Genomic DNA, 13634 nt, shown 5'->3' with positions numbered 1-13634 from the left:
TTGCAATTTTTTTAGCTGATGTTGCAGCTGCTTCAACTTTTTGGTTGGATACTTTAGTGCAACAAGTATCGGACCATGATTTGTCTAGCATTGTTAAGTTAATTCAACATGCTAATAATTTAATTTGTGATGCCATTTTTGATATCATCAAAATTGATGTTAAATCTATGGGGCCCATTTATCAAAGGGCTTGCGGACCTGATCCGACACTGCGGATCAGGTCCGCAAGACCTCGCTAAATGCGGAGAGCAATACGCTCTCCACATTTAACATTGCACCAGCAGCTCACAAGAGCTGCTGGTGCAACGCCGCCCCCTGCTGACTCGCGGCCAATCGGCCGCCAGCAGGGAGCTGTCAATCAACCCGATCGTATTCGATCGGGTTGATTTCCGGTGATTCCTGTCCGCCTACTCAGAGCAGGCGGACAGGGTTATGGAGCAGCGGTCTTTAGACCGCTGCTTCATAACTTGTGTTTCTGGCGAGTCTGAAGACTCGCCAGAAACACGGCCCTTCAAGCTCCGTACGGAGCTTGATAAATGGGCCTGTAAGTCTTTAGCTATTTTAGCTAGAAGAGCTTTGTGGCTCAAATCTTGGAATACTGATATGACTTCTAAATCCAGATTGCTATCTCTTTCTTTCCAAGGTAATACATTATTTGGTTCTCATTTGGATTGAATAATTTCAACTGTTACTGGGGGGAAGGGAGTTTTTTTGCCTCAGGATAAAAAACCTAAGGGTAAATCTAAAGCTTTCAACCATTTTCGTTCCTTTCGTCAAAATAAGGAACAGAAACCTAATCCTTCCCCCAAGGAATCTGCTTCCAATTGGAAGCCTTCTTCAAATTGGAATAAATCCAAGCCATTTAAGAGATCAAAACCAGCCCCCAAGTCCGCATGAAGGTGCGGCCCTCATTCCAGCTCAGCTGGTAGGGGGCAGATTAAAATTTTTCAAAGATGTTTGGATCAATTCGGTCCAAAATCATTGGATTCAGAGTATTGTCTCTCTGGGGTACAGAATAGGATTCAGAGTAAGACCGCCTGTGAGATGATTTTTTCTCTCACGCATTCCGGTAAACCCAGTAAAGGCTCAGGCTTTTCTGAAGTGTGTTTCAGACTTGGAGTTATCAGAGGTAATCATGCCAGTTCCTTTTCAGGAACAGGGTCTGGGATTTTATTCAAATCTATTCATTGTCCCAAAGAAAGAGAATTCATTCAGACCAGTTTTGGATCTAAAGATTTTGAATCGATATGTAAGAGTACTATCTTTCAAAATGGTGACTATAAGGACTATTCTGCCTTTTGTTCAGCAAGGGCATTATATTCCACAATTGACTTACAGGATGCATATCTTCATATTCCGATTCATCCAGATCATTATCAGTTCCTGAGATTCTCTTTTCTAGACCAGCATTACCAATTTGTTGCTCTTCCTTTTGGCCTAGCGACAGCTCCAAGAATCTTTTCGAAGGTTCTAGGTGCCCTGTTTTCTGTAATCGGAGAGCAGGGTATTGCGGTGTTTCCTTATTTGGATGATATCTTGGTACTCGCTCAGTCTTTACGTTCTGCAGAATCTCACACAAATCAACTAGTGTTGTTTCTTCGAAGACATGGTTGGAGGATCAATTTACCAAAAAGTTATTTGATTCCTCAGACAAGGGTCACCTTTTTAGGTTTCCAGATAGATTCAGTGTCCATGACTTTGTCTCTAACAGACAAGAGATGTTTGAAATTGGTTGCAGCCTGTCAGAACCTTCAGTCTCAGTCATTCCCTTCAGTAGCTATGTGCATGGAAGTTTTTGGTCTCATGACTGCAGCATCGGACGCGATCCCCTTTGCTTGTTTTCATATGAGACCTCTCCAGCTTTGTATGCTGGACCAATGGTGCAGGGATTATACAAAGATATCACAATTAATATCCTTAAATCCCAATGTTTCGACTTTCTCTGACTTGGTGGTTAGATCACCATCGTATAATTTTAGGGGCCTCTTTCGTCCGTCCAACCTGGACTGTGATCACAACAGATGCGAGTCTTTCAGGTTGGGGAGCTGTTTGAGGATCTCTGACAGCACAAGGAGTTTGGAAATCTCAAGAGGCGAGATTACCAATCAATATTTTGGAACTCTGTGCGATTCTCAGGGCTCTTCAATTTTGGCCTCTGTTGAAGAGAGAACCGTTGATTTGTTTTCAGAAAGACAATGTCACAACTGTGGCAAATGTCAATCATCAGGGTGGGACTCACAGTCCTCAAGCTATGGAAGAAGTATCTATGATACTTGTTTGGGCGGAATGCAGCTCTTGTCTAATTTCTGCGGTTTATATCCCAGGTATAGACAATTGGGAAGCGGATTACCTCAGTCGTCAGACTTTACATCCAGGAGAATGGTCTCTCCACCCAGATGTGTTTTCTCAAATTGTTCAGATGTGGGGGCTTCCAGAAATAGATCTGCTGGCATCTCATCTAAACAAAAAACTTTCCAGGTACCTGTCCAGGTCCAGGGATCCTCAGGCGGAAGCAGTAGATGCATTGACACTTCCTTGGTGTTATCAACCTGCTTATATTTTCCCGCTTCTAGTTCTTCCAAGAGTGAGCTCCAAGATCATCATGGAGCAATCGTTTGTGCTGCTCGTAGCTCCAGCATGGCCTCACAGGTTTTGGTATGCAGATCTTGTCCGGATGTCCAGTTGCCAACCTTGGCCACTTCCACTAAGGCCAGACCTTCTATCTCAAGGTCTGTTTTTCCATCAGGATCTCAAATCATTAAATTTGAAGGTATGGAGATTGAAAGCTTAGTGCTTAGTCAAAGAGGTTTCTCTGACTCAGTGACTTACATTTCATGATGTTCTTCTCATAAATTCTCTTGGCATTCTTTCAGACTTGGAGTTATCAGAGGTAATCATGCCAGTTCCTTTTCAGGAACAGGGTCTGGGATTTTATTCAAATCTATTCATTGTCCCAAAGAAAGAGAATTCATTCAGACCAGTTTTGGATCTAAAGATTTTGAATCGATATGTAAGAGTACTATCTTTCAAAATGGTGACTATAAGGACTATTCTGCCTTTTGTTCAGCAAGGGCATTATATTCCACAATTGACTTACAGGATGTATATCTTCATATTCCGATTCATCCAGATCATTATCAGTTCCTGAGATTCTCTTTTCTAGACCAGCATTACCAATTTGTTGCTCTTCCTTTTGGCCTAGCGACAGCTCCAAGAATCTTTTCGAAGGTTCTAGGTGCCCTGTTTTCTGTAATCGGAGAGCAGGGTATTGCGGTGTTTCCTTATTTGGACGATATCTTGGTACTCGCTCAGTCTTTACGTTCTGCAGAATCTCACACAAATCAACTAGTGTTGTTTCTTCGAAGACATGGTTGGAGGATCAATTTACCAAAAAGTTATTTGATTCCTCAGACAAGGGTCACCTTTTTAGGTTTCCAGATAGATTCAGTGTCCATGACTTTGTCTCTAACAGACAAGAGACGTTTGAAATTGGTTGCAGCCTGTCGGAACCTTCAGTCTCAGTCATTCCCTTCAGTAGCTATGTGCATGGAAGTTTTAGGTCTCATGACTGCAGCATCGGACGTGATCCCCTTTGCTTGTTTTCATATGAGACCTCTCCAGCTTTGTATGCTGGACCAATGGTGCAGGGATTATACAAAGATATCACAATTAATATCCTTAAATCCCAATGTTTCGACTTTCTCTGACTTGGTGGTTAGATCACCATCGTATAATTTTAGGGGCCTCTTTCGTCCGTCCAACCTGGACTGTGATCACAACAGATGCGAGTCTTTCAGGTTGGGGAGCTGTTTGAGGATCTCTGACAGCACAAGGAGTTTGGAAATCTCAAGAGGCGAGATTACCAATCAATATTTTGGAACTCTGTGCGATTCTCAGGGCTCTTCAATTTTGGCCTCTGTTGAAGAGAGAACCATTCATTTGTTTTCAGAAAGACAATGTCACAACTGTGGCATATGTCAATCATCAGGGTGGGACTCACAGTCCTCAAGCTATGGAAGAAGTATCTCAGATACTTGTTTGGGCGGAATGCAGCTCTTGTCTAATTTTTGCGGTTTATATCCCAGGTATAGACAATTGGGAAGCGGATTACCTCAGTCGTCAGACTTTACATCCGGGAGAATGGTCTCTCCACCCAGATGTGTTTTCTCAAATTGTTCAGATGTGGGGGCTTCCAGAAATAGATCTGCTGGCATCTCATCTAAACAAAAAACTTTCCAGGTACCTGTCCAGGTCCAGGGATCCTCAGGCAGAAGTAGTAGATGCATTGACACTTCCTTGGTGTTATCAACCTGCTTATATTTTCCCGCTTCTAGTTCTTCTTCCAAGAGTGAGCTCCAAGATCATCATGGAGCAATCGTTTGTGCTGCTCGTAGCTCCAGCATGGCCTCACAGGTTTTGGTATGCAGATCTTGTCCGGATGTCCAGTTGCCAACCTTGGCCACTTCCACTAAGGCCAGACCTTCTATCTCAATGTCCGTTTTTCCATCAGGATCTCAAATCATTAAATTTGAAGGTATGGAGATTGAAAGCTTAGTGCTTAGTCAAAGAGGTTTCTCTGACTCAGTGACTTACATTTCATGATGTTCTTCTCATAAATTCTCTTGGCATTCTTTTAGAATTCCTAGAATTTTACAGTTTCTTCAGGATGGTTTGGATAAAGGTTTGTCTGCAAGTTCCTTGAAAGGACAAATCTCTGCTCTTTCTGTTTTATTTCACAGAAAGATTGCTAAACTTCCTGATATTCATTGTTTTGTGCAGGCTTTGGTTCGTATCAAGCCTGTCTTTAAATCAATCTCTCCTCCTTGGAGTCTTAATTTAGTTTTGAAGGCTTTACAGGCTCCTCCGTTTAAGCCTATGCATTCTTTGGACATTAAACTACTTTCTTGGAAAGTGTTATCCGCTCTCTCTTGTGAATCTCCTTTTCTGATTTTTCATCAGGATACAGCGGTTTTGCGGACTTCATTTAAATTGTTGTCCCTTCCTTGTGTCCTAATCCTAAGAATTCTTTGGAGAGATTCTTACATTCTTTGGATGTGGTAAGAGCTTTGAAATATTATGTTGAAGCTACTAAAGATTTCAGGAAGACTTCTAGTCTATTTGTTATATTTTCTGGTTCTAGGAAAGGTCAGAAGGCGTCTGCTGTTTCCTTGACTTTGTGGTTAAAGTTTTTGATTCATCAAGCTTATTTGGAGTCGGGTCAAGCCCCGCCTCAGAGAATTACAGCTCATTCTACTAGATCAGTCTCTACTTCGTGGGCTTTTAAGAATGAAGCTTCAGTTGATCAGATTTGCAAAGCAGCAACTTGGTCTTCTTTGCATACTTTTAATAAATTCTACCGTTTTGATGTTTTTGCTTCTTCAGAAGCAGTTTTTGGTAGAAAAGTTCTTCAGGCAGCTGTTTCAGTTTGATTCTTCTGCTTTTGATTTGTTTTTTCCTTTCATTTATGAGAATAAACTTATATTTTGGGTTGTGGATTCATTTTTTCAGCGGAAAATGGCTGTTTTTATTTTTATCCCTCCCTCTCTAGTGACTCTTGCGTGGAGTTCCACATCTTGGGTATCTGCTATCCCATACGTCACTAGCTTATGGACTCTTGCCAATTACATGAAAGAAAACATAATTTATGTAAGAACTTACCTGATAAATTTATTTCTTTCATATTGCCAAGAGTCCACGAGGCCCACCCTTTTTATGGTGGTTATGATTTTTTTGTATAAAGCAAGATTATATCCAAATTCCTTTGTTGATACTTTTTACTCCTTTCTTTATCACCCCACTACTTGGCTATTCGTTAAACTGAATTGTGGGTGTGGTGAGGGGTGTATTTATAGGCATTTTGAGGTTTGGGAAACTTTGCCCCTCCTGGTAGGATTGTATATCCCATACGTCATTAGCTCATGGACTCTTGCCAATATGAAAGAAATGAATTTATCAGGTAAGTTCTTACATAAATTATGTTATTGTTTACAAGTAAAATCTGAATCTTAAAGGGGACAGGGGAGTTAGATGGGTGCTTGATTGGGAAACAGCTTGACATATAATGTCTGTAGAACATATCATGTCTGACATATACATGTCTGTAGAACACTAATATAATTTTCAGGGTTTTTTTCTGGAAAAATTCGCCCACTAAGAGAAAAAAAAGATATTGATCCCATAGAGGAATTTTGTTTTCCACTTTTCACTGATTTTAGAGGAATAGGGGTCAAAGGGTCTCTACTTGACCGATGTTGATTTAGATGTGAGAAGTATTGTTTACAGGGTGTTTTCAAACACTATAATTCACAAAAATACATTCAAATATTTACATTTTTTCTTTTTCTTTTTTTTTTTTATGGAGAAATTTATAAACAGTACAAATGCAAGCAATTTCTATACCTTGGTTAATATCCTTGGATAATACTTAGGCCCAACTCTCTTTTTCTTTCATGAAATTAGCAAGAGTCCATGAGCTAGTGACGTATGGGATATACATTCCTACCAGGAGGGGCAAAGTTTCCCAAACCTCAAAATGCCTATAAATACACCCCTCACCACACCCACAATTCAGTTTTACAAACTTTGCCTCCGATGGAGGTGGTGAAGTAAGTTTGTGCTAGATTCTACGTTGATATGCGCTCCGCAACAAGTTGGAGCCCGGTTTTCCTCTCAGCGTGCAGTGAATGTCAGAGGGATGTGAGGAGAGTATTGCCTATTTGAATGCAGTGATCTCCTTCTACGGGGTCTATTTCATAGGTTCTCTGTTATCGGTCGTAGAGATTCATCTCTTACCTCCCTATTCAGATCGACGATATACTCTTATATATACCATTACCTCTGCTGATTCTCGTTTCAGTACTGGTTTGGCTTTCTACAAACATGTAGATGAGTGTCCTGGGGTAAGTAAATCTTATTTTCTGTGACACTCTAAGCTATGGTTGGGCACTTTGTTTATAAAGTTCTAAATATATGTATTCAAACATTTATTTGCCTTGACTCAGAATGTTCAACTTTCCTTTTTTTCAGACAGTCAGTTTCATATTTGGGATAATGCATTTGATTTAATCATTTTTTCTTACCTTCAAAAATTTGACTCTTCCCTGTGGGCTGTTAGGCTCGCGGGGGCTGAAAATGCTTCATTTTATTGCGTCATTCTTGGCGCGGACTTTTTTGGCGCAAAAATTCATTTCCGTTTCCGGCGTCATACGTGTCACCGGAAGTTGCGTCATTTTTTTGACGTTATTTTGCGCCAAAAGTGTCGGCGTTCCGGATGTGGCGTCATTTTGGCACCAAAAAGCATTTAGGCGCCAAATAATGTGGGCGTCTTATTTGGCGCGAAAAAATATGGGCGTCGCTTTTGTCTCCACATTATTTAAGTCTCATTTTTCATTGCTTCTGGTTGCTAGAAGCTTGTTCTTTGGCATTTTTTCCCATTCCTGAAACTGTCATTTAAGGAATTTGATCAATTTTGCTTTATATATATGTTGTTTTTTCTCTTACATATTGCAAGATGTCTCACGTTGCATCTGAGTCAGAAGATACTACAGGAAAATCGCTGTCTAGTGCTGGATCTACCAAAGCTAAGTGTATCTGCTGTAAACTTTTGGTAGCTATTTCTCCAGCTGTTGTTTGTATTGATTGTCATGACAAACTTGTTAAAGCAGATAATATTTCCTTTAGTAAAGTACCATTGCCTGTTGCAGTTCCTTCAACATCTAAGGTGCAGAATGTTCCTGATAATATAAGAGATTTTGTTTCTGAATCCATAAAGAAGGCTATGTCTGTTATTCCTCCTTCTAGTAAACGTAAAAAATCTTTTAAAACTTCTCTCCCTACAGATGAATTTTTAAATGAACATCATCATTCTGATTCTGATGACTCTTCTGGTTCAGAGGATTCTGTCTCAGAGGTTGATGCTGATAAATCTTCATATTTATTTAAAATGGAATTTATTCGTTCTTTACTTAAAGAAGTACTAATTGCTTTAGAAATAGAGGATTCTGGTCCTCTTGATACTAATTCTAAACGTTTGGATAAGGTATTTAAAGCTCCTGTGGTTATTCCAGAAGTTTTTCCTGTTCCTAATGCTATTTCTGCAGTAATTTCCAAAGAATGGGATAAATTGGGTAATTCATTTACTCCTTCTAAACGTTTTAAGCAATTATATCCTGTGCCGTCTGACAGATTAGAATTTTGGGACAAAATCCCTAAAGTTGATGGGGCTATTTCTACCCTTGCTAAACGTACTACTATTCCTACGTCAGATGGTACTTCGTTTAAGGATCCTTTAGATAGGAAAATTGAATCCTTTCTAAGAAAAGCTTATCTGTGTTCAGGTAATCTTCTTAGACCTGCTATATCTTTGGCTGATGTTGCTGCAGCTTCAACTTTTTGGTTGGAAACTTTAGCGCAACAAGTAACACATCATTATTCTTATGATATTATTATTCTTCTACAGCATGCTAATAATTTTATCTGTGATGCCATTTTTGATATTATCAGAGTTGATGTCAGGTTTATGTCTCTAGCTATTTTAGCTAGAAGAGCTTTATGGCTTAAAACTTGGAATGCTGATATGGCTTCTAAATCAACTTTACTTTCCATTTCTTTCCAGGGTAACAAATTATTTGGTTCTCAGTTGGATTCCATTATTTCAACTGTTACTGGTGGGAAAGGAACTTTTTTACCACAGGATAAAAAATCTAAAGGTAAAAGTAGGGCTAATAATCGTTTTCGTTCCTTTCGTTTCAACAAAGAACAAAAGCCTGATCCTTCATCCTCAGGAGCAGTTTCAGTTTGGAAACCATCTCCAGTCTGGAATAAATCCAAGCCAGCCAGAAAGGCAAAGCCTGCTTCTAAGTCCACATGAAGGTGCGGCCCTCATTCCAGCTCAGCTGGTAGGGGGCAGGTTACGTTTTTTCAAAGAAATTTGGATCAATTCTGTTCACAATCTTTGGATTCAGAGCATTGTTTCAGAAGGGTACAGAATTGGTTTCAAGATGAGACCTCCTGCAAAGAGATTCTTTCTTTCCCGTGTCACAGTAAATCCAGTAAAAGCTCAAGCATTTCTGAAATGTGTTTCAGATCTAGAGTTGACTGGAGTAATTATGCCAGTTCCAGTTCTGGAACAGGGGATGGGGTTTTATTCAAATCTCTTCATTGTACCAAAGAAGGAGAATTCCTTCAGACCAGTTCTGGATCTAAAAATATTGAATCGTTATGTAAGAATACCAACGTTCAAGATGGTAACTGTAAGGACTATCTTGCCTTTTGTTCAGCAAGGGAATTTTATGTCCACAATAGATTTACAGGATGCATATCTACATATTCCGATTCATCCAGATCATTATCAGTTCCTGAGATTCTCTTTTCTGGACAAGCATTACCAGTTTGTGGCTCTGCCGTTTGGCCTAGCTACAGCTCCAAGAATTTTTACAAAGGTTCTCGGTGCCCTTCTGTCTGTAATCAGAGAACAGGGTATTGTGGTATTTCCTTATTTGGACGATATCTTGGTACTTGCTCAGTCTTTACATTTAGCAGAATCTCATACGAATCGACTTGTGTTGTTTTCTCAAGATCATGGTTGGAGGATCAATTTACCAAAAAGTTCTTTGATTCCTCGGACAAGGGTAACCTTTCTGGGTTTCCAGATGGATTCAGTGTCCATGACTCTGTCTTTAACAGACAAGAGACGTCTAAAATTGATTGCAGCTTGTCGAAACCTTCAGTCACAATCATTCCCTTCGGTAGCCTTATGCATGGAAATTCTAGGTCTTATGACTGCTGCATCGGACGCGATCCCCTTTGCTCGTTTTCACATGCGACCTCTTCAGCTCTGTATGCTGAAGCAATGGTGCAAGGATTACACGAAGATATCTCAATTAATATCTTTAAAACCGATTGTTCGACACTCTCTAACATGGTGGACAGATCACCATCGTTTAATTCAGGGGGCTTCTTTTGTGCTTCCGACCTGGACTGTAATTTCAACAGATGCAAGTCTCACAGGTTGGGGAGCTGTGTGGGGATCTCTGACGGCACAAGGAGTTTGGGAATCTCAGGAGGTGAGATTACCGATCAATATTTTGGAACTCCGTGCAATTTTCAGAGCTCTTCAGTTTTGGCCTCTTCTGAAGAGAGAATCGTTCATTTGTTTTCAAACAGACAATGTCACAACTGTGGCATACATCAATCATCAAGGAGGGACTCACAGTCCTCTGGCTATGAAAGAAGTATCTCAAATTTTGGTTTGGGCGGAATCCAGCTCCTGTCTAATCTCTGCGGTTCATATCCCAGGTATAGACAATTGGGAAGCGGATTATCTCAGTCGCCAAACGTTGCATCCGGGCGAATGGTCTCTTCACCCAGAGGTATTTCTTCAGATTGTTCAAATGTGGGAACTTCCAGAAATAGATCTGATGGCGTCCCATCTCAACAAGAAACTTCCCAGGTATCTGTCCAGATCCCGGGATCCTCAGGCGGAGGCAGTGGATGCATTATCACTTCCTTGGAAGTATCATCCTGCCTATATCTTTCCGCCTCTAGTTCTTCTTCCAAGAGTAATCTCCAAGATTCTGAAGGAATGCTCGTTTGTTCTGCTGGTAGCTCCGGCATGGCCTCACAGGTTTTGGTATGCGGATCTTGTCCGGATGGCCTCTTGCCAACCGTGGACTCTTCCGTTAAGACCAGACCTTCTGTCACAAGGTCCTTTTTTCCATCAGGATCTGAAATCCTTAAATTTAAAGGTATGGAGATTGAACGCTTGATTCTTGGTCAAAGAGGTTTCTCTGACTCTGTGATTAATACTATGTTACAGGCTCGTAAATCTGTATCTCGAGAGATATATTATAGAGTCTGGAAGACTTATATTTCTTGGTGTCTTTCTCATCATTTTTCTTGGCATTCTTTTAGAATACCGAGAATTTTACAGTTTCTTCAGGATGGTTTAGATAAGGGTTTGTCCGCAAGTTCTTTGAAAGGACAAATCTATGCTCTTTCTGTTCTTTTTCACAGAAAGATTGCTATTCTTCCTGATATTCATTGTTTTGTACAAGCTTTGGTTCGTATAAAACCTGTCATTAAGTCAATTTCTCCTCCTTGGAGTTTGAATTTGGTTCTGGGAGCTCTTCAAGCTCCTCCGTTTGAACCTATGCATTCATTGGACATTAAATTACTTTCTTGGAAAGTTTTGTTCCTTTTGGCCATCTCTTCTGCCAGAAGAGTTTCTGAATTATCTGCTCTTTCTTGTGAGGCGGTGTTGCGAACTTCTTTTGAATTTTTACCTAAAGTTGTGAATTCCAACAACATTAGTAGAGAAATTGTGGTTCCTTCATTATGTCCTAATCCTAAGAATTCTAAGGAGAAATCGTTACATTCTTTGGATGTTGTTAGAGCTTTGAAATATTATGTTGAAGCTACGAAATCTTTCCGTAAGACTTCTAGTTTATTTGTTATCTTTTCCGGGTCTAGAAAAGGCCAGAAAGCTTCTGCTTTTTCTTTGGCATCTTGGTTGAAATCTTTAATTCATCTTGCCTATGTTGAGTCGGGTAAAACTCCGCCTCAGAGAATTACAGCTCATTCTACTAGGTCAGTTTCTACTTCCTGGGCGTTTAGGAATGAAGCTTCGGTTGACCAGATTTGCAAAGCAGCAACTTGGTCCTCTTTGCATACTTTTACTAAATTCTACCATTTTGATGTATTTTCTTCTTCTGAAGCAGTTTTTGGTAGAAAAGTACTTCAGGCAGCGGTTTCAGTTTGAATCTTCTGCTTATGTTTTTCGTTAAACTTTATTTTGGGTGTGGATTATTTTCAGCAGGAATTGGCTGTCTTTATTTTATCCCTCCCTCTCTAGTGACTCTTGTGTGGAAAGATCCACATCTTGGGTAGTCATTATCCCATACATCACTAGCTCATGGACTCTTGCTAATTTCATGAAAGAAAACATAATTTATGTAAGAACTTACCTGATAAATTCATTTCTTTCATATTAGCAAGAGTCCATGAGGCCCGCCCTTTTTTGTGGTGGTTATGATTTTGTATAAAGCACAATTATTCCAATTCCTTATTTTTATATGCTTTCGCACTTTTTTATCACCCCACTTCTTGGCTATTAGTTAAAGTGAATTGTGGGTGTGGTGAGGGGTGTATTTATAGGCATTTTGAGGTTTGGGAAACTTTGCCCCTCCTGGTAGGAATGTATATCCCATACGTCACTAGCTCATGGACTCTTGCTAATATGAAAGAAATGAATTTATCAGGTAAGTTCTTACATAAATTATGTTTTTTTTACCTGTCCAACTTATTAGGATGGACATCGCTAGGAGTAGAAAGAGGTGCAGTACTCAGAAAACCCTTAAATGGACATGAAACCCACATTTTTTTTCTTTCATGAATTCAAAAGAACATGTCATTTAAAACAACTTTATAATGTACTTCTATTATCTAATTTGCTTAATTCTCCTCATATCCTTTGCTGAAAAGCATATCTAGATAGACTCATTAGCTGCTGATTGGTGGCTGCACATAGATGCCTCTTGTGATTGGCTCACCCATGTGTATTGCTATTTCTTCAACAAAGGATATCTAAAGAATTAAGCAAATTACATAATAGAAGTAAAATTGAATATTGTTTAAAATTATATTATCTACCTGAATCATGAAAAAAATATTTTGGGTTTAGTGTCCCTTTAAAGAAGGTAGTGGTCAGCTCTGGATTCACTTTGTAAGTATTATCCAGGCATTTGGCCCAAGATATAAAAATTGCTTTTATTTGATTAATAATTTCTAGTTTTTCTAATGACTAATTCAGCTTGTGGGACACAAATAGAACTATTTTACTCCCCTGAACTAAATACAACTGTTTGGTTTGATCTTTTAGTTGCTTAAAGTGAATGTAAATTTTAATGAATGAGTGCTTGGTTTTTAAAAATACTATTAAAAATGGGCACTTTCATTTCAATAAAATTTACTTTTCAGCGTTTTTTTAAAAGACTTACGGCTAGATTACGAGTTTTGTGTTATGAGTAAAAAAGCAGCGTTAAGCCTCATAACGCTACTTTTTTACTACCGCTGCTATTACGAGTCTGATAGGTACAGCTGTCCCGCACACTTTTTTGGCCTTACCGCAAATCAACTTACGCAATTTCCGTATAGTCTATTTTCAATGGGACTTCCATTGCGCCGGTATTACAAAGTGAGCGGTACAGCCTATCCTGCAAGATTCCTAACGCATTCTAAAGTCAGTAGTTATGAGTTTTACACTACAAAGCTGTAGCATAAAACTCATAATTAAAGTGCTAAAAAGTACACTAACACCCATAAACTACCTATTAACCCCTAAACCGAGGCCCTCCCGCATCGCAAACACTAACATAAAATTATTAACCCCTAATCTGCCGCCCCCAACGTTGCCGCCATTATACTACATTTATTAACCTCTAAACCTAAGTCTAACCCTAACACCCCCTAACTTAAATATAATTAAATTAAATCTAAATCAAACCTACTATTAATAACTAAATAATTCCTATTTAAAACTAAATACTTACCTATAAAATAAACCCTAAGCTAGATACAATATAACTAATAGTTACATTGTATCTATCTTAGGGTTTATTTTTATTTCACAGGCAAGT

Source organism: Bombina bombina, chromosome 4 (genome assembly GCF_027579735.1).
Source record: "Bombina bombina isolate aBomBom1 chromosome 4, aBomBom1.pri, whole genome shotgun sequence".
Classification (NCBI taxonomy): Eukaryota; Metazoa; Chordata; class Amphibia; order Anura; family Bombinatoridae; genus Bombina; species Bombina bombina.
Note: the sequence above shows the minus strand (reverse complement) of the source record.